The sequence below is a fragment of the Mesoplodon bidens genome (genome assembly GCF_964165515.1).
Source record: "Mesoplodon bidens genome assembly, chromosome: Y".
In the NCBI taxonomy this organism is placed as follows: Eukaryota; Metazoa; Chordata; class Mammalia; order Artiodactyla; family Ziphiidae; genus Mesoplodon; species Mesoplodon bidens.
Window position 1 is genome coordinate 7,901,288 of NC_138180.1, and position 22,611 is coordinate 7,923,898.

Below are 22,611 nucleotides of genomic sequence, written 5' to 3' on the forward strand. Positions count from 1 at the left end.
TTTTACTTGACATCAGAAAATCAAAACAATAAACCCTGAGAACATAGAAAAAAGATAAATAAAGATATGAGCAGAACTTAATACCACAGAAAACGTATAAAATTCAAGTGAGGTAGTAAGTCCAAAGAATATTCTTTGAAAAGATTTAAAAGACACACTTTGATTAAGGAAAACACAAACATAATTAAAGAATATATAGAAAGAATCAGGGCAAAGTTATAGCAGAGAATATATGAAATGCCAGTAAATTTGAACATTTCTGTAAAGTTGACCATTTCCTAGCTCCTACAGTTTACCAAAACTGACACAAGAGGAAATCATTTAAGGTCATCATGTCTGCCCTTGGCATTCTCAGAACGCCCTGGCCTCAGAATGCAGCATCTGTAGTCTATGGTAACCTGCGGAGAGTGGGCGGGGCTGAGGGAGGCTGGAACACTGCCCTCACGGAGGGAGTCGGTGTGGCCATCTCTGCTGTGACTGAACAAAGGGCAGGGGAGCAGGGGGCCCAGGTCAGGGCCCTCAGAGCCCGGCAGGCCCAGTGGAGTGTCACAAGCCTTTAGGCCCAGGCCATAGGGCACCTTCTTTGTCTGCACAGCTGCCCAAACTTTCACTTTTCCACTCAGGCCACCCACTTAGTTGAAGTGTGTGTGGAACCTGTCCGCGCAGTATACCTCGCTGCACAGCTAACCATAGGTCTGGGCATCGTAGCTTCCTGCCAGGTGACCGAAGTTCGCAGGAGAGATGATTCCCAGGTTCACACGCAGAGAGGCACCTGCCCGGGCCACATGCCGCCCACTGACCCTGCCCAAGATCGGGGGCCGAAAGCAGCCCTGTCTAAGTCCCCTACCCCTAGAGGGAGTATTGGACCAACACTTCTAGAAAACGGGGTCCTTGTGGGCAACTCATTGGAGGGACACAAATAAATCTTTGCCGACTTTCTGCTGAAACTTACGAGCGTTCACAACTAAGCCTCTTACAAGGTCAGCTGTTTAGCTAAACATGAGCTCATGTTCTAAATTTACACAATATTGAAGAAATCAGCTACAAAGGGAGACCGTCAGCAAAAACAATCAATACCAGAATGAGATTCCCTAGGCCATCCATCTGATGTTGGAATAATCAGGTGCAAGGCAGAAAATATACATAACACTGGAACTGAAACAAGGAACAAGGAGGTTTTCAAAGGCTGGTAGGAACTCTAAAACATTTTTAAAGTACATGTCGTTGATAAACCTAAATACTGAAAAGTTCTTTAATACAACAAATTAAGCAGTGAGAAGAGTGAAATTATGCTGTTTAGAAAAATATGGAAGGTGAGATTTTCTGTCTAATTATATAAGAAGATTTCTCTAAAAAATAGACATTATTTCAAAGACTTATTGGCTGTGAAATAAGTTAAGTGTATTTCAAATGGCTTGTCTGCAAAGAAAGGTGAGATGTAGGGAATCACAGAAAGTCGAGGGGAAAATGTAAATATATACATTGCTATATGGTGAACTAAGCCTTAGGCCAGCCACAATGTAGAGGACCGGACCCTTAGAAACTTAAAAGTGAGCTGGAATCTTTAAAAGTTCAAATCTTTATAAGTAAAAAGATTGATGAAAATGAATAACCAAGTGTTTTAATTGACATCAGAAGATCAAAACAATAAAACCTGAGAACATACAAAAAAGATAAATAAAGATATAAGCAGAATTTAATACCACAGGAAACGTATAATATTCAGGTGAGGTAGTAAGTCCAAAGAATATTCTTTGAAAAGATTTAAAAGACCCACTTTGATTAAGGAAAACACAAACATAATTAAAGAATATATAGAAACATTCAGGACAATGTTATAGCAGAGAATATATGAAATGCCAGTAAATTTGAACATTTCTGTAAAGTTGACCATTTCCTAGCTCCTACAGTTTACCAAAACTGACACAAGAGGAAATCAATTAAGGTCATCATGTCTGCCCTTGGCATTCTCGGAAAGCCATGGCCTCAGAATGCAGCATCTGTAGTCCATGGTAACCTGCGGAGAGTCGGCGGGGCTGAGGGAGGCTGGAACACTGCCCTCACTGAGGGAGTCTGTGTGGCCATCTCTGCTGTGACTGAACAAAGGGCAGGGGAGCAGGGGGCCCAGGGCAGGGCCCTCAGAGCCCGGCAGGCCCAGTGGAGTGTCACAAGCATTTAGGCCCAGGCCATAGGGCGCCTTCTTTGTCTGCACAGCTGCCCAAACTCTCACTTTTCCACTCAGGCCACCCACTTAGTTGAAGTGTGTGTGGAACCTGTCCTCGCAGTATACCTCGCTGCACAGCTAACCATAGGTCTGGGCATCGTAGCTTCCTGCCAGGTGACCGAAGTTCGCAGGAGAGATGATTCCCAGGTTCACACGCAGAGAGGCTCCTGCCCGGGCCACAGGCCGCCCACTGCCCCTGCCCAAGATCGGGGGCCGAAAGCAGCCCTGTCTATGTCCCCTACTCCTCGAAGGAGTATTGGACCAACACTTCTAGAATACGGGGTCCTTGTGGGCAACTCATTGGAGGGACACAAATAAATCTTTACCGACTTTTTGCTGAAACTTACGAGCGTTCACACCTAAGCCTCTTACAAGGTCAGCTGTTTAGCTAAACATGAGCTCATGATCTAAATTTGCACAATATTGAAGAAATCAGCTACAAAGGGAGACAATCAGAAAAAACAATCAATACCAGAATTAGATTCCTTAGGCCACCCATCAGATGTTGGAATAATCAGCTGCTAGGCAGAAAATATACATAAACCTGGAAATGAAACAAGGAACAAGGAGGTTTTCAAAGACTGGTAGTATCTCTAAAACATTTTTAAAGTACATGTCATTGATAAAGCTAAATACTCAAAGGTTGTTTAATACAACAAATTAAGCAGTGAGAAGAGTGAAATTATGCTGTTTAGAAAACTATGGAAGGTGAGATTTTCTGCCTAATTATATAAGATGATTTCTCTAAAAAATACACATTATTTCAGAGAATTATTGGCTGTGAAATAAGTTAAGGGTATTTCAAATGGCTTGTCTGCAAAGAAAGGTGAGATGTACGGAATCACAGAAAGCCGAGGGGATAATATGTCAATATATACATTGCTATATGGTGAACTAAGCCTTAGGCCGGCAACAGTGTAGAGGAATGGACCCTTAGAAACGTACAAGTAAGCTGGAATCTTTAAAAGTTCAAATCTTTATAAGTAAAAAGATTTATTAAAATGAATAACCAAGTGTTTTACTTGACATCAGAAAATCAAAACAATAAACCGTGAGAACATAGAAAAAAGATAAATAAAGGTATGAGCAGAACTTAATACAACAGAAAACGTATAAAATTCAGGTGATTTAGTAAGTGCAAAGAATATTCTTTGAAAAGATTTAAAAGACACACTTTGATTAAGGAAAACAAAAACATAAGTAAAGAATATACAGAAAGAATCAGGACAATGTTATAGCAGAGAATATATGAAATGCCATTAAATTTGAACATTTCTGTAAAGCGGACCATTTCCTAGCTCCTAAAGTTTACCAAAACTGACACAAGAGAAAATCATTTAAGGTCATCATGTCTGCCCTTGGCATTCTCGGAACGCCCTGGCCACAGAATGCAGCATCTGTAGTCCATGGTAACCTGCGGAGAAGGGGAGTGGCTGAGGGAGGTTGGAAGACTGCCCTCACTGAGGGAGTGGGTGTGGCCATCTCTGCTGTGACTGAACAAAGGGCAGGGGAGCAGGGGGCCCAGGGCAGGGCCCTCAGAGCCCGGCAGACCCAGTGGGGTGTCACAAGCATTTAGGCCCAGGCCAAAGGGCGCCTTCTTTGTCTGCACAGCTGCCCAAACTCTCACCTTTCCACTCAGGCCGCTCTCTTATTTGAAGTGTGTTTGGAACCTGTCCGCGCAGTACACCTCGCTGCATAGCTAACCATAGGTCAGGGCATCGTACCTTCCTGCCAGGTGACCGAAGTTCGCAGGCAAATGGGTCCCTGGGACACATGCGGAGAGGCTCCTGCCCGGGCCACAGGCCGCCCACCGGCCCTGCCCCAGATCGAAGGCTGAAAAGCAGCCATGTCTGAGTCCACTGCCTCTCGAAGGAGTATTGGACCAACACTTGTAGAAAACGGGGTCCTTGAGGGCAACTCATTGGAGGGACACAAATAAATCTTTGCCGACTTTCTGCTGAAGCTTACCAGCGTTCACACCTAAGCCTCTTACAAGGTCAGCTGTTTAGCTAAACATGAGCTCATTATCTAAATTTACACAATATTGAAGAAATCAGCTGCAAAGTGAGACAATCAGCAAAACAATCAATACCAGAATGAGATTCCCTAGGCCATCCATCTGATGTTGGAATAATCAGGTGCAAGGCAGAAAATATACATAAAACTGGAACTGAAACAAGGAACAAGGAGGTTTTCAAAGGCTGGTAGGATCTCTAAAACATTTTTAAAGTACATGTCGTTGATAAACCTAAATACTCAAAGGTTGTTTAATACCACAGCTTAAGCATTGAGAAGAGTGAAATTATGTTGTTTTGAAAACTATGGCAGGTGGGATTTTCTGCCTAATTATATAAGAAGATTTCTCTAAAAAATAGACATTATTTCAAAGACTTATTGGCTGTGAAATAAGTTAAGTGTATTTCAAAAGGCTTGTCTGCAAAGAAAGGTGAGATGTAGGGAATCACAGAAAGTCGAGGGGAAAATGTCAATATATACATTGCTATATGGTGAACTAAGCCTTAGGCCAGCCACAATGTAGAGGACCTGACCCTTAGAAATTTAAAAGTGAGCTGGAATCTTTAAAAGTTCAAATATTTATAAGTAAAAAGATTGATGAAAATGAATAACCAAGTGTTTTAATTGACATCAGAAGATCAAAACAATAAACCCTGAGAACATAGAAAAAAGATAAATAAAGATATGAGCAGAACTTAATACAACAGAAAACGTATAAAATTCAGGTGAGGTAGTAAGACCAAAGAATATTCTTTGAAAAGATTTAAAAGACACACTTTGATTAAGGAAAACACAAACATAATTAAAGAATACATAGAAAGAATCAGGGCAAAGTTATAGCAGAGAATATATGAAATGCCAGTAAATTTGAACATTTCTGTAAAGTTGACCATTTCCTAGCTCCTACAGTTTACCAAAACTGACACAAGAGGAAATCATTTAAGGTCATCATGTCTGCCCTTGGCATTCTCAGAACGCCCTGGCCTCAGAATGCAGCATCTGTAGTCCATGGTAACCTGCGGAGAGTGGGCGGGGCTGAGGGAGGCTGGAACACTGCCCTCACTGAGGGAGTCGGTGTGGCCATCTCTGCTGTGACTGAACAAAGGGCAGGGGAGCAGGGGGCCCAGGGCAGGGCCCTCAGAGCCCGGCAGGCCCAGTGGAGTGTCACAAGCATTTAGGCCCAGGCCATAGGGCACCTTCTTTGTCTGCACAGCTGCCCAAACTTTCACTTTTCCACTCAGGCCACCCACTTAGTTGAAGTGTGTGTGGAACCTGTCCGCGCAGTATACCTCGCTGCACAGCTAACCATAGGTCTGGGCATCGTAGCTTCCTGCCAGGTGACCGAAGTTCGCAGGAGAGATGATTCCCAGGTTCACACGCAGAGAGGCTCCTGCCCGGGCCACAGGCCGCCCACTGCCCCTGCCCAAGATCGGGGGCCGAAAGCAGCCTTGTCTAAGTACCCTACTCCTAGAAGTAGTATTGGACCAACACTTCTAGAAAACGGGGTCCATGTGGGCAACTCATTGGAGGGACACAAATAAATCTTTGCCGACTTTTTGCTGAAACTTACGAGCGTTCACACCTAAGCCTCTTACAAGCTCCGCTGTTTAGCTAAACATGAGCTCATGATCTAAATTTACACAATAATGAAGAAATCAGCTACAAAGGGAGACAATCAGCAAAAACAATCAATACCAGAATTAGATTCCTTAGGCCACCCATCAGATGTTGGAATAATCAGGTGCTAGGAAGAAAATATACATAAACCTGGAAATGAAACAAGGAACAAGGAGGTTTTCAAAGACTGGTAGGATCTCTAAAACATTTTTAAAGTACATGTCATTGATAAAGCTAAATACTGAAAGGTTCTTTAATACAACAAATTAAGCAGTGAGAAGAGTGAAATTATGCTGTTTAGAAAAATATGGAAGGTGAGATTTTCTGCCTAATTATATAAGATGATTTCTCTAAAAAATACACATTATTTCAAAGAATTATTGGCTGTGAAATAAGTTAAGGGTATTTCAAATGGCTTGTCTGCAAAGAAAGGTGAGATGTAGGGAATCACAGAAAGCCGAGGGGATAATATGTCAATATATACATTGCTATATGGTGAACTAAGCCTTAGGCCAGCAACAGTGTAGAGGAATGGACCCTTAGAAACGTACAAGTAAGCTGGAATCTTTAAAAGTTCAAATCTTTATAAGTAAAAAGATTTATTAAAATGAATAACCAGGTGTTTTACTTGACATCAGAAAATCAAAACAATAAACCCTGAGAACATAGAAAAAAGATAAATAAAGATATGAGCAGAACTTAATACCACAGAAAACGTATAAAATTCAAGTGAGGTAGTAAGTCCAAAGAATATTCTTTGAAAAGATTTAAAAGACACACTTTGATTAAGGAAAACACAAACATAATTAAAGAATATATAGAAAGAATCAGGGCAAAGTTATAGCAGAGAATATATGAAATGCCAGTAAATTTGAACATTTCTGTAAAGTTGACCATTTCCTAGCTCCTACAGTTTACCAAAACTGACACAAGAGGAAATCATTTAAGGTCATCATGTCTGCCCTTGGGATTCTCAGAACGCCCTGGCCTCAGAATGCAGCATCTGTAGTCCATGGTAACCTGCGGAGAGTGGGCGGGGCTGAGGGAGGCTGGAACACTGCCCTCACGGAGGGAGTCGGTGTGGCCATCTCTGCTGTGACTGAACAAAGGGCAGGGGAGCAGGGGGCCCAGGGCAGGGCCCTCAGAGCCCGGCAGGCTCAGTGGAGTGTCACAAGCCTTTAGGCCCAGGCCATAGGGCACCTTCTTTGTCTGCACAGCTGCCCAAACTTTCACTTTTCCACTCAGGCCACCCACTTAGTTGAAGTGTGTGTGGAACCTGTCCGCGCAGTATACCTCGCTGCACAGCTAACCATAGGTCTGGGCATCGTAGCTTCCTGCCAGGTGACCGAAGTTCGCAGGAGAGATGATTCCCAGGTTCACACGCAGAGAGGCACCTGCCCGGGCCACAGGCCGCCCACTGACCCTGCCCAAGATCGGGGGCCGAAAGCAGCCCTGTCTAAGTCCCCTACCCCTAGAGGGAGTATTGGACCAACACTTCTAGAAAACGGGGTCCTTGTGGGCAACTCATTGGAGGGACACAAATAAATCTTTGCCGACTTTCTGCTGAAACTTACGAGCGTTCACACCTAAGCCTCTTACAAGGTCAGCTGTTTAGCTAAACATGAGCTCATGTTCTAAATTTACACAATATTGAAGAAATCAGCTACAAAGGGAGACCGTCAGCAAAAACAATCAATACCAGAATGAGATTCCCTAGGCCATCCATCTGATGTTGGAATAATCAGGTGCAAGGCAGAAAATATACATAACACTGGAACTGAAACAAGGAACAAGGAGGTTTTCAAAGGCTGGTAGGAACTCTAAAACATTTTTAAAGTACATGTCGTTGATAAACCTAAATACTGAAAAGTTCTTTAATACAACAAATTAAGCAGTGAGAAGAGTGAAATTATGCTGTTTAGAAAAATATGGAAGGTGAGATTTTCTGCCTAATTATATAAGATGATTTCTCTAAAAAATACACATTATTTCAAAGAATTATTGGCTGTGAAATAAGTTAAGGGTATTTCAAATGGCTTGTCTGCAAAGAAAGGTGAGATGTAGGGAATCACAGAAAGCCGAGGGGATAATATGTCAATATATACATTGCTATATGGTGAACTAAGCCATAGGCCGGCAACAGTGTAGAGGAATGGACCCTTAGAAACGTACAAGTAAGCTGGAATCTTTAAAAGTTCAAATCTTTATAAGTAAAAAGATTTATTAAAATGAATAACCAAGTGTTTTACTTGACATCAGAAAATCAAAACAATAAACCCTGAGAACATAGAAAAAAGATAAATAAAGATATGAGCAGAACTTAATACAACAGAAAACGTATAAAATTCAGGTGATTTAGTAAGTGGAAAGAATATTCTTTGAAAAGATTTAAAAGACACACTTTGATTAAGGAAAACAAAAACATAAGTAAAGAATATACAGAAAGAATCAGGACAATGTTATAGCAGAGAATATATGAAATGCCAGTAAATTTGAACATTTCTGTAAAGCGGACCATTTCCTAGCTCCTAAAGTTTACCAAAACTGACACAAGAGGAAATCATTTAAGGTCATCATGTCTGCCCTTGGCATTCTCGGAACGCCCTGGCCTCAGAATGCAGCATCTGTCGTCCATGGTAACCTGCGGAGAAGGGGCGTGGCTGAGGGAGTTTGGAAGACTGCCCTCACTGAGGGAGTGGGTGTGGCCATCTCTGCTGTGACTGAACAAAGGGCAGGGGAGCAGGGGGCCCAGGGCAGGGCCCTCAGAGCCCGGCAGACCCAGTGGGGTTTCACAAGCATTTAGGCCCAGGACAAAGGGCGCCTTCTTTGTCTGCACAGCTGCCCAAACTCTCACCTTTCCACTCAGGCCGCCCTCTTATTTGAAGTGTGTTTGGAACCTGTCCGCGCAGTACAGCTCGCTGCACAGCTCACCATAGGTCAGGGCATCGTAGCTTCCTGCCAGGTGACCGAAGTTCGCAGGCAAATGGGTCCCTGGGACACATGCGGAGAGGCTCCTGCCCGGGCCACAGGCCGCCCACTGGCCTTGCCCCAGATCGAAGGCTGAAAAGCAGCCATGTCTGAGTCCACTGCCAATCGAAGGAGTATTGGACCAACACTTGTAGAAAACGGGGTCCTTGCGGGCAACTCATTGGAGGGACACAAATAAATCTTTGCCGACTCTCTGCTGAAGCTTACCAGCGTTCACACCTAAGCCTCTTACAAGGTCAGCTGTTTAGCTAAACATGAGCTCATGATCTAAATTTACACAATATTGAAGAAATCAGCTGCAAAGTGAGACAATCAGCAAAACAATCAATACCAGAATGAGATTCCCTAGGCCATCCATCTGATGTAGGAATAATCAGGTGCAAGGCAGAAAATATACATAAAACTGGAACTGAAACAAGGAACAAGGAGGTTTTCAAAGGCTGGTAGGATCTCTCAAACATTTTTAAAGTACATGTCGTTGATAAACCTAAATACTCAAAGGTTGTTTAATACCACAGATTAAGCATTGAGAAGAGTGAAATTATGTTGTTTTGAAAACTATGGCAGGTGGCATTTTCTGCCTAATTATATAAGAAGATTTCTCTAAAAAATAGACATTATTTCAAAGACTTATTGGCTGTGAAATAAGTTAAGTGTATTTCAAATGGCTTGTCTGCAAAGAAAGGTGAGATGTAGGGAATCACAGAAAGTCGAGGGGAAAATGTCATTATATACATTGCTATATGGTGAACTAAGCCTTAGGCCAGCCACAATGTAGAGGACCTGACCCTTAGAAACTTAAAAGTGAGCTGGAATCTTTAAAAGTTCAAATATTTATAAGTAAAAAGATTGATGAAAATGAATAACTAAGTGTTTTACTTGACATCAGAAGATCAAAACAATAAACACTGAGAACATAGAAAAAAGATAAATAAAGATATGAGCAGAACTTAATACCACAGAAAACGTATAAAATTCAAGTGAGGTAGTAAGTCCAAAGAATATTCTTTGAAAAGATTTAAAAGACACACTTTGATTAAGGAAAACACAAACATAAGTAAAGAATATATAGAAAGAATCAGGGCAAAGTTATAGCAGAGAATATATGAAATGCCAGTAAATTTGAACATTTCTGTAAAGTTGACCATTTCCTAGCTCCTACAGTTTCCCAAAACTGACACAAGAGGAAATCATTTAAGGTCATCATTTCTGCCCTTGGCATTCTCAGAACGCCCTGGCCTCAGAATGCAGCATCTGTAGTCCATGGTAACCTGCGGAGAGTGGGCGGGGCTGAGGGAGGCTGGAACACTGCCCTCACTGAGGGAGTGGGTGTGGCCATCTCTGCTGTGACTGAACAAAGGCCAGGGGAGCAGGGGGCCCAGGGCAGGGCCCTCAGAGCCCGGCAGGCCCAGTGGAGTGTCACAAGCATTTAGGCCCAGGCCATAGGGCACTTTCTTTGTCTGCACAGCTGCCCAAACTTTCACTTTTCCACTCAGGCCACCCACTTAGTTGAAGTGTGTGTGGAACCTGTCTGCGCAGTATACCTCGCTGCACAGCTAACCATAGGTCTGGGCATCGTAGCTTCCTGCCAGGTGACCGAAGTTCGCAGGAGAGATGATTCCCAGGTTCACACGCAGAGAGGCTCCTGCCTGGGCCACAGGCCGCCCACTGCCCCTGCCCAAGATCGGGGGCCGAAAGCAGCCCTGTCTAAGTCCCCTACCCCTAGAGGGAGTATTGGACCAACACTTCTAGAAAACGGGGTCCTTGCGGGCAACTCATTGGAGGGACACAAATAAATCTTTGCCGACTTTTTGCTGAAACTTACGAGCGTTCACACCTAAGCCTCTTACAAGGTCAGCTGTTTAGCTAAACATGAGCTCATGTTCTAAATTTACACAATATTGAAGAAATCAGCTACAAAGGGAGACAATCAGCAAAAACAATCAATACCAGAATTAGATTCCTTAGGCCACCCATCAGATGTTGGAATAATCAGGTGCTAGGCAGAAAATATACATAAACCTGGAAATGAAACAAGGAACAAGGAGGTTTTCAAAGACTGGTAGGATCTCTAAAACATTTTTAAAGTACATGTCATTGATAAAGCTAAATACTGAAAGGTTCTTTAATACAACAAATTAAGCAGTGAGAAGAGTGAAATTATGCTGTTTAGAAAAATATGGAAGGTGAGATTTTCTGCCTAATTATATAAGATGATTTCTCTAAAAAATACACATTATTTCAGAGAATTATTGGCTGTGAAATAAGTTAAGGGTATTTCAAATGGCTTGTCTGCAAAGAAAGGTGAGATGTAGGGAATCACAGAAAGCCGAGGGGATAATATGTCAATATATACATTGCTATATGGTGAACTAAGCCTTAGGCCGGCAACAGTGTAGAGGAATGGACCCTTAGAAACGTACAAGTAAGCTGGAATCTTTAAAAGTTCAAATCTTTATAAGTAAAAAGATTTATTAAAATGAATAACCAAGTGTTTTACTTGACATCAGAAAATCAAAACAATAAACCCTGAGAACATAGAAAAAAGATAAATAAAGATATGAGCAGAACTTAATACAACAGAAAACGTATAAAATTCAGGTGTTTCAGTAAGTGCAAAGAATATTCTTTGAAAAGATTTTAAAGACACACTTTGATTAAGGAAAACAAAAACATAAGTAAAGAATATACAGAAAGAATCAGGACAATGTTATAGCAGAGAATATATGAAATGCCAGTAAATTTGAACATTTCTGTAAAGCAGACCATTTCCTAGCTCCTAAAGTTTACCAAAACTGACACAAGAGGAAATCATTTAAGGTCATCATGTCTGCCCTTGGCATTCTCGGAACGCCCTGGCCTCAGAATGCAGCATCTGTCGTCCATGGTAACCTGCGGAGAAGGGGCGTGGCTGAGGGAGTTCGGAAGACTGCCCTCACTGAGGGAGTGGGTGTGGCCATCTCTGCTGTGACTGAACAAAGGGCAGGGGAGCAGGGGGCCCAGGGCAGGGCCCTCAGAGCCCGGCAGACCCAGTGGGGTGTCACAAGCATTTAGGCCCAGGACAAAGGGCGCCTTCTTTGTCTGCACAGCTGCCCAAACTCTCACCTTTCCACTCAGGCCGCCCTCTTATTTGAAGTGTGTTTGGAACCTGTCCGCGCAGTACAGCTCGCTGCACAGCTCACCATAGGTCAGGGCATCGTAGCTTCCTGCCAGGTGACCGAAGTTCGCAGGCAAATGGGTCCCTGGGACACATGCGGAGAGGCTCCTGCCCGGGCCACAGGCCGCCCACTGGCCCTGCCCCAGATCGAAGGCTGAAAAGCAGCCATGTCTGAGTCCACTGCCAATCGAAGGAGTATTGGACCAACACTTGTAGGAAACGGGGTCCTTGCGGGCAACTCATTGGAGGGACACAAATAAATCTTTGCCGACTTTCTGCTGAAGCTTACCAGCGTTCACACCTAAGCCTCTTACAAGGTCAGCTGTTTAGCTAAACATGAGCTCATGATCTAAATTTACACAATATTGAAGAAATCAGCTGCAAAGTGAGACAATCAGCAAAACAATCAATACCAGAATGAGATTCCCTAGGCCATCCATCTGATGTTGGAATAATCAGGTGCAAGGCAGAAAATATACATAAAACTGGAACTGAAACAAGGAACAAGGAGGATTTCAAAGGCTGGTAGGATCTCTAAAACATTTTTAAAGTACATGTCGTTGATAAACCTAAATACTCAAAGGTTGTTTAATACCACAGATTAAGCATTGAGAAGAGTGAAATTATGTTGTTTTGAAAACTACGGCAGGTGGCATTTTCTGCCTAATTATATAAGAAGATTTCTCTAAAAAATAGACATTATTTCAAAGACTTATTGGCTGTGAAATAAGTTAAGTGTATTTCAAATGGCTTGTCTGCAAAGAAAGGTGAGATGTAGGGAATCACAGAAAGTCGAGGGGAAAATGTCATTATATACATTGCTATATGGTGAACTAAGCCTTAGGCCAGCCACAATGTAGAGGACCTGACCCTTAGAAACTTAAAAGTGAGCTGGAATCTTTAAAAGTTCTAATATTTATAAGTAAAAAGATTGATGAAAATGAATAACCAAGTGTTTTACTTGACATCAGAAGATCAAAACAATAAACCCTGAGAACATAGAAAAAAGATAAATAAAGATATGAGCAGAACTTAATACCACAGAAAACGTATAAAATTCAAGTGAGGTATTAAGTCCAAAGAATATTCTTTGAAAAGATTTAAAAGACACACTTTGATTAAGGAAAACACAAACATAATTAAAGAATATATAGAAAGAATCAGGGCAAAGTTATAGCAGAGAATATAGGAAATGCCAGTAAATTTGAACATTTCTGTAAAGTTGACCATTTCCTAGCTCCTACAGTTTCCCAAAACTGACACAAGAGGAAATCATTTAAGGTCATCATGTCTGCCCTTGGCATTCTCAGAACGCCCTGGCCTCAGAATGCAGCATCTGTAGTCCATGGTAACCTGCGGAGAGTGGGCGGGGCTGAGGGAGGCTGGAACACTGCCCTCACTGAGGGAGTGGGTGTGGCCATCTCTGCTGTGACTGAACAAAGGGCAGGGGAGCAGGGGGCCCAGGGCAGGGCCCTCAGAGCCCGGCAGGCCCAGTGGAGTGTCACAAGCATTTAGGCCCAGGCCATAGGGCACCTTCTTTGTCTGCACAGCTGCCCAAACTTTCACTTTTCCACTCAGGCCACCCACTTAGTTGAAGTGTGTGTGGAACCTGTCCGCGCAGTATACCTCGCTGCACAGCTAACCATAGGTCTGGGCATCGTAGCTTCCTGCCAGGTGACCGAAGTTCGCAGGAGAGATGATTCCCAGGTTCACACGCAGAGAGGCTCCTGCCCGGGCCACAGGCCGCCCACTGCCCCTGCCCAAGATCGGGGGCCGAAAGCAGCCCTGTCTAAGTCCCCTACCCCTAGAGGGAGTATTGGACCAACACTTCTAGAAAACGGGGTCCTTGCGGGCAACTCATTGGAGGGACACAAATAAATCTTTGCCGACTTTTTGCTGAAACTTACGAGCGTTCACACCTAAGCCTCTTACAAGGTCAGCTGTTTAGCTAAACATGAGCTCATGTTCTAAATTTACACAATATTGAAGAAATCAGCTACAAAGGGAGACAATCAGCAAAAACAATCAATACCAGAATTAGATTCCTTAGGCCACCCATCAGATGTTGGAATAATCAGGTGCTAGGCAGAAAATATACATAAACCTGGAAATGAAACAAGGAACAAGGAGGTTTTCAAAGACTGGTAGGATCTCTAAAACATTTTTAAAGTACATGTCATTGATAAAGCTAAATACTGAAAGGTTCTTTAATACAACAAATTAAGCAGTGAGAAGAGTGAAATTATGCTGTTTAGGAAAATCTGGAAGGTGAGATTTTCTGCCTAATTATATAAGATGATTTCTCTAAAAAATACACATTATTTCAAAGAATTATTGGCTGTGAAATAAGTTAAGGGTATTTCAAATGGCTTGTCTGCAAAGAAAGGTGAGATGTAGGGAATCACAGAAAGCCGAGGGGATAATATGTCAATATATACATTGCTATATGGTGAACTAAGCCTTAGGCCGGCAACAGTGTAGAGGAATGGACCCTTAGAAACGTACAAGTAAGCTGGAATCTTTAAAAGTTCAAATCTTTATAAGTAAAAAGATTTATTAAAATGAATAACCAAGTGTTTTACTTGACATCAGAAAATCAAAACAATAAACCCTGAGAACATAGAAAAAAGATAAATAAAGATATGAGCAGAACTTAATACAACAGAAAACGTATAAAATTCAGGTGATTCAGTAAGTGCAAAGAATATTCTTTGAAAAGATTTTAAAGACACACTTTGATTAAGGAAAACAAAAACATAAGTAAAGAATATACAGAAAGAATCAGGACAATGTTATAGCAGAGAATATATGAAATGCCAGTAAATTTGAACATTTCTGTAAAGCAGACCATTTCCTAGCTCCTAAAGTTTACCAAAACTGACACAAGAGGAAATCATTTAAGGTCATCATGTCTGCCCTTGGCATTCTCGGAACGCCCTGGCCTCAGAATGCAGCATCTGTCGTCCATGGTAACCTGCGGAGAAGGGGCGTGGCTGAGGGAGTTCGGAAGACTGCCCTCACTGAGGGAGTGGGTGTGGCCATCTCTGCTGTGACTGAACAAAGGGCAGGGGAGCAGGGGGCCCAGGGCAGGGCCCTCAGAGCCCGGCAGACCCAGTGGGGTGTCACAAGCATTTAGGCCCAGGCCAAAGTGGGCCTTCTTTGTCTGCACAGCTGCCCAAACTCTCACCTTTCCACTCAGGCCGCCCTCTTATTTGAAGTGTGTTTGGAACCTGTCCGCGCAGTACAGCTCGCTGCACAGCTCACCATAGGTCAGGGCATCGTAGCTTCCTGCCAGGTGACCGAAGTTCGCAGGCAAATGGGTCCCTGGGACACATGCGGAGAGGCTCCTGCCCGGGCCACAGGCCGCCCACTGGCCCTGCCCCAGATCGAAGGCTGAAAAGCAGCCATGTCTGAGTCCACTGCCAATCGAAGGAGTATTGGACCAACACTTGTAGGAAACGGGGTCCTTGCGGGCAACTCATTGGAGGGACACAAATAAATCTTTGCCGACTTTCTGCTGAAGCTTACCAGCGTTCACACCTAAGCCTCTTACAAGGTCAGCTGTTTAGCTAAACATGAGCTCATGATCTAAATTTACACAATATTGAAGAAATCAGCTGCAAAGTGAGACAATCAGCAAAACAATCAATACCAGAATGAGATTCCCTAGGCCATCCATCTGATGTTGGAATAATCAGGTGCAAGGCAGAAAATATACATAAAACTGGAACTGAAACAAGGAACAAGGAGGATTTCAAAGGCTGGTAGGATCTCTAAAACATTTTTAAAGTACATGTCGTTGATAAACCTAAATACTCAAAGGTTGTTTAATACCACAGATTAAGCATTGAGAAGAGTGAAATTATGTTGTTTTGAAAACTACGGCAGGTGGCATTTTCTGCCTTATTATATAAGAAGATTTCTCTAAAAAATAGACATTATTTCAAAGACTTATTGGCTGTGAAATAAGTTAAGTGTATTTCAAATGGCTTGTCTGCAAAGAAAGGTGAGATGTAGGGAATCACAGAAAGTCGAGGGTAAAATGTCATTATATACATTGCTATATGGTGAACTAAGCCTTAGGCCAGCCACAATGTAGAGGACCTGACCCTTAGAAACTTAAAAGTGAGCTGGAATCTTTAAAAGTTCAAATCTTTATAAGTAAAAAGATTGATGATAATGAATAACCAAGTGTTTTAATTGACATCAGAAGATCAAAACAATAAACCCTGAGAACATAGAAAAAAGATAAATAAATATATGAGCAGAACTTAATACCACAGAAAACGTATAAAATTCAAGTGAGGTAGTAAGTCCAAAGAATATTCTTTGAAAAGATTTAAAAGACACACTTTGATTAAGGAAAACACAAACATAATTAAAGAATATATAGAAAGAATCAGGGCAAAGTTATAGCAGAGAATATATGAAATGCCAGTAAATTTGAACATTTCTGTAAAGTTGACCATTTCCTAGCTCCTACAGTTTCCCAAAACTGACACAAGAGGAAATCATTTAAGGTCATCATTTCTGCCCTTGGCATTCTCAGAACGCCCTGGCCTCAGAATGCAGCATCTGTAGTCCATGGTAACCTGCGGAGAGTGGGCGGGGCTGAGGGAGGCTGGAACACTGCCCTCACTGAGGGAGTGGGTGTGGCCATCTCTGCTGTGACTGAACAAAGGGCAGGGGAGCAGGGGGCCCAGGGCAGGGCCCTCAGAGCCCGGCAGGCCCAGTGGAGTGTCACAAGCCTTTAGGCCCAGGCCATAGGGCACCTTCTTTGTCTGCACAGCTGCCCAAACTTTCACTTTTCCACTCAGGCCACCCACTTAGTTGAAGTGTGTGTGGAACCTGTCCGCGCAGTATACCTCGCTGCACAGCTAACCACAGGTCTGAGCATCGTAGCTTCCTGCCAGGTGACCGAAGTTCGCAGGAGAGATGATTCCCAGGTTCACACGCAGAGAGGCTCCTGCCCGGGCCACAGGCCGCCCACTGACCCTGCCCAAAATCGGGGGCCGAAAGCAGCCCTGTCTAAGTCCCCTACCCCTAGAGGGAGTATTGGACCAACACTTCTAGAAAACTGGGTCCTTGTGGGCAACTCATTGGAGGGACACAAATAATTCTTTGCCGACTTTCTGCTGAAGCTTACCAGCGTTCACACCTAAGCCTCTTACAAGGTCAGCTGTTTAGCTAAACATGAGCTCATGATCTAAATTTACACAATATTGAAGAAATCAGCTACAAAGGGAGACCTTCAGCAAAAACAATCAATACCAGAATGAGATTCCCTTGGCCATCCATCTGATGTTGGAATAATCAGGTGCAAGGCAGAAAATATACATAAACCTGGAACTGAAACAAGGAACAAGGAGGTTTTCAAAGGCTGGTACGAACTCTAAAATATTTTTAAAGTACATGTCGTTGATAAACCTAAATACTCAAAGGTTGTTTAATACCACAGATTAATCATTGAGAAGAGTGAAATTATGCTGTTTTGAAAAATATGGCAGGTGAGATTTTCTGTCTAATTATATAAGAAGATTTCTCTAAAAAATAGACATTATTTCAAAGACTTATTGGCTGTGAAATAAGTTAAGTGTATTTCAAATGGCTTGTCTGCAAAGAAAGGTGAGATGTAGGGAATCACAGAAAGTCGAGGGGAAAATGTCAATATATACATTGCTATATGGTGAACTAAGCCTTAGGCCAGCCACAATGTAGAGGACCTGACCCTTAGAAATTTAAAAGTGAGCTGGAATCTTTAAAAGTTCAAATCTTTATAAGTAAAAAGATTGATGAAAATGAATAACGAAGTGTTTTAATTGACATCAGAAGATCAAAACAATAAACACTGTGAACGTAGAAAAAAGATAAATAAAGATATAAGCAGAATTTAATACCACAGAAAACGTATAATATTCAGTTGAGGTAGTAAGTCCATAGAATATTCTTTGAAAAGATTTAAAAGACCCACTTTGATTAAGGAAAACACAAACATAATTAAAGAATATATAGAAACATTCAGGACAATGTTATAGCAGAGAATATATGAAATGCCAGTAAATTTGAACATTTCTGTAAAGTTGACCATTTCCTAGCTCCTACAGTTTACCAAAACTGACACAAGAGGAAATCAATTAAGGTCATCATGTCTGCCCTTGGCATTCTCGGAACACCCTGGCCTCAGAATGCAGCATCTGTAGTCCATGGTAACCTGCGGAGAGGCGGCGGGTCTGAGGGAGGCTGGAACACTGCCCTCACTGAGGGAGTCTGTGTGGCCATCTCTGCTGTGACTGAACAAAGGGCAGGGGAGCAGGGGGCCCAGAGCAGGGCCCTCAGAGCCCGGCAGGCCCAGTGGAGTGTCACAAGCATTTAGGCCCAGGCCATAGGGCGCCTTCTTTGTCTGCACAGCTGCCCAAACTCTCACTTTTCCACTCAGGCCTCCCACTTAGTTGAAGTTTGTGTGGGACCTGTCCGCGCCGTATACCTCGCTTCACAGCTAACCATAGGTTGGGCATCGTAGCTTCCTGACAGGTGACCGAATTTCGCAGGAGAGATGATTCCCAGGTTCACACACAGAGAGGCTCCTGCCCGGGCCACAGGCCGCCCACTGCCCCTGCCCAAGATCGGGGGCCGAAAGCAGCCCTGTCTAAGTCCCCTACTCCTAGAAGGAGTATTGGACCAACACTTCTAGAAAACGGGGTCCTTGTGGGCAACTCATTGGAGGGACACAAATAAATCTTTGCCGACTTTTTGCTGAAACTTACGAGCGTTCACACCTAAGCCTCTTACAAGGTCAGCTGTTTAGCTAAACATGAGCTCATGATCTAAATTTACACAATAATGAAGAAATCAGCTACAAAGGGAGACAATCAGCAAAAACAATCAATACCAGAATTAGATTCCCTAGGCCATCCTTGAGATGTTGGAATAATCAGGTGCTAGGCAGAAAATATACATAAACCTGGAAATGAAACAAGGAACAAGCATGTTTTCAAAGACTGGTAGGATCTCTAAAACATTTTTAAAGTACATGTCATTGATAAAGCTAAATACTCAAAGGTTGTTTAATACAACAAATTAAGCAGTGAGAAGAGTGAAATTATGCTGTTTAGAAAACTATGGAAGGTGAGATTTTCTGCCTAATTATATAAGATGATTTCTCTAAAAAATACACATTATTTCAGAGAATTATTGGCTGTGAAATAAGTTAAGGGTATTTCAAATGGCTTGTCTGCAAAGAAAGGTGAGATATACGGAATCACAGAAAGCCGAGGGGATAATATGTCAATATATACATTGCTATATGGTTAACTAAGCCTTAGGCCGGCAACAGTGTAGAGGAATGGACCCTTAGAAACGTACAAGTAAGCTGGAATCTTTAAAAGTTCAAATCTTTATAAGTAAAAAGATTTATTAAAATGAATAACCAAGTGTTTTACTTGACATCAGAAAATCAAAACAATAAAAACTGAGAACATAGAAAAAAGATAAATAAAGATATGAGCAGAACTTAATACAACAGAAAACGTATAAAATTCAGGTGATTTAGTAAGTGCAAAGAATATTCTTTGAAAAGATTTAAAAGACACACTTTGATTAAGGAAAACAGAAACATAAGTAAAGAATATACAGAAAGAATCAGGACAATGTTATAGCAGAGAATATATGAAATGCCAGTAAATTTGAACATTTCTGTAAAGCGGACCATTTCCTAGCTCCTAAACTTTACCAAAACTGACACAAGAGGAAATCATTTAAGGTCATCATGTCTGCCCTTGGCATTCTCGGAACGCCCTGGCCACAGAATGCAGCATCTGTAGTCCATGGTAACCTGCGGAGAAGGGGCGTGGCTGAGGGAGCTTGGAAGACTGCCCTCACTGATGGAGTGGGTGTGGCCATCTCTGCTGTGACTGAACAAAGGGCAGGGGAGCAGGGGGCACAGGGGAGGGCCCTCAGAGCCCGGCAGACCCACTGGGGTGTCACAGTCATTTAGGCCCAGGCCAAAGGGCGCCTTCTTTGTCTGCACAGCTGCCCAAACTCTCACCTTTCCACTCAGGCCGCCCTCTTATTTGAAGTGTGTTTGGAACCTGTCCGCGCAGTACAGCTCGCTGCACAGCTCACCATAGGTCAGGGCATCGTAGCTTCCTGCCAGGTGACCGAAGTTCGCAGGCAAATGGGTCCCTGGGACACATGCGGAGAGGCTCCTGCCCGGGCCACAGGCCGCCCACTGGCCCTGCCCCAGATCGAAGGCTGAAAAGCAGCCATGTCTGAGTCCACTGCCAATCGAAGGAGTATTGGACCAACACTTGTAGAAAACGGGGTCCTTGCGGGCAACTCATTGGAGGGACACAAATAAATCTTTGCCGACTTTCTGCTGAAGCTTACCAGCGTTCACACCTAAGCCTCTTACAAGGTCAGCTGTTTAGCTAAACATGAGCTCATGATCTAAATTTACACAATATTGAAGAAATCAGCTGCAAAGTGAGACAATCAGCAAAACAATCAATACCAGAATGAGATTCCCTAGGCCATCCATCTGATGTTGGAATAATCAGGTGCAAGGCAGAAAATATACATAAAACTGGAACTGAAACAAGGAACAAGGAGGTTTTCAAAGGCTGGTAGGATCTCTCAAACATTTTTAAAGTACATGTCGATGATAAACCTAAATACTCAAAGGTTGTTTAATACCACAGCTTAAGCATTGAGAAGAGTGAAATTATGTTGTTTTGAAAACTATGGCAGGTGGCATTTTCTGCCTAATTATATAAGAAGATTTCTCTAAAAAATAGACATTATTTCAAAGACTTATTGGCTGTGAAATAAGTTAAGTGTATTTCAAAAGGCTTGTCTGCAAAGAAAGGTGAGATGTAGGGAATCACAGAAAGTCGAGGGGAAAATGTCAATATATACATTGCTATATGGTGAACTAAGCCTTAGGCCAGCCACAATGTAGAGGACCTGACCCTTAGAAACTTAAAAGTGAGCTGGAATCTTTAAAAGTTCAAATCTTTATAAGTAAAAAGATTGATGAAAATGAATAACCAAGTGTATTAATTGACATCAGAAGATCAAAACAATAAACCCTGAGAACATAGAAAAAAGATAAATAAAGATATGAGCAGAACTTAATACCACAGAAAACGTATAAAATTCAGGTGAGGTAGTAAGTCCAAAGAATATTCTTTGAAAAGATTTAAAAGACACACTTTGATTAAGGAAAACACAAACATAATTAAAGAATATATAGAAAGAATCAGGGCAAAGTTATAGCAGAGAATATGTGAAATGCCAGTAAATTTGAACATTTCTGTAAAGTTGACCATTTCCTAGCTCCTACAGTTTACCAAAACTGACACAAGAGGAAATCATTTAAGGTCATCATGTCTGCCCTTGGCATTCTCAGAACGCCCTGGCCTCAGAATGCAGCATCTGTAGTCCATGGTAACCTGCGGAGAGTGAGCGGGGCTGAGGGAGGCTGGAACACTGCCCTCACTGAGGGAGTGGGTGTGGCCATCTGTGCTGTGACTGAACAAAGGGCAGGGGAGCAGGGGGCCCAGGTCAGGGCCCTCAGAGCCCGGCAGGCCCAGTGGAGTGTCACAAGCATTTAGGCCCAGGCCATAGGGCACCTCTTTGTCTGCACAGCTGCCCAAACTTTCACTTTTCCACTCAGGCCACCCACTTAGTTGAAGTGTGTGTGGAACCTGTCCGCGCAGTATACCTCGCTGCACAGCTAACCATAGGTCTGGGCATCGTAGCTTCCTGCCAGGTGACCGAAGTTCGCAGGAGAGATGATTCCCAGGTTCACACGCAGAGAGGCTCCTGCCCGGGCCACAGGCCGCCCACTGCCCCTGCCCAAGATCGGGGGCCGAAAGCAGCCCTGTCTAAGTCCCCTACCCCTAGAGTGAGTATTGGACCAACACTTCTAGAAAACGGGGTCTTTGTGGGCAACTTATTGGAGGGACACAAATAAATCTTTGCCGACTTTTTGCTGAAACTTACGAGCGTTCCCACCTAAGCCTCTTACAAGGTCAGCTGTTTAGCTAAACATGAGCTCATGTTCTAAATTTACACAATATTGAAGAAATCAGCTACAAAGGGAGACAATCAGCAAAAACAATCAATACCAGAATTAGATTCCTTAGGCCACCCATCAGATGTTGGAATAATCAGGTGCTAGGCAGAAAATATACATAAACCTGGAAATGAAACAAGGAACAAGGAGGTTTTCAAAGACTGGTAGGATCTCTAAAACATTTTTAAAGTACATGTCATTGATAAAGCTAAATACTGAAAGGTTCTTTAATACAACAAATTAAGCAGTGAGAAGAGTGAAATTATGCTGTTTAGAAAAATATGGAAGGTGAGATTTTCTGCCTAATTATATAAGATGATTTCTCTAAAAAATACACATTATTTCAAAGAATTATTGGCTGTGAAATAAGTTAAGTGTATTTCAAATGGCTTGTCTGCAAAGAAAGGTGAGATGTAGGGAATCACAGAAAGCCGAGGGGATAATATGTCAATATATACATTGCTATATGGTGAACTAAGCCTTAGGCCAGCAACAGTGTAGAGGAATGGACCCTTAGAAACGTACAAGTAAGCT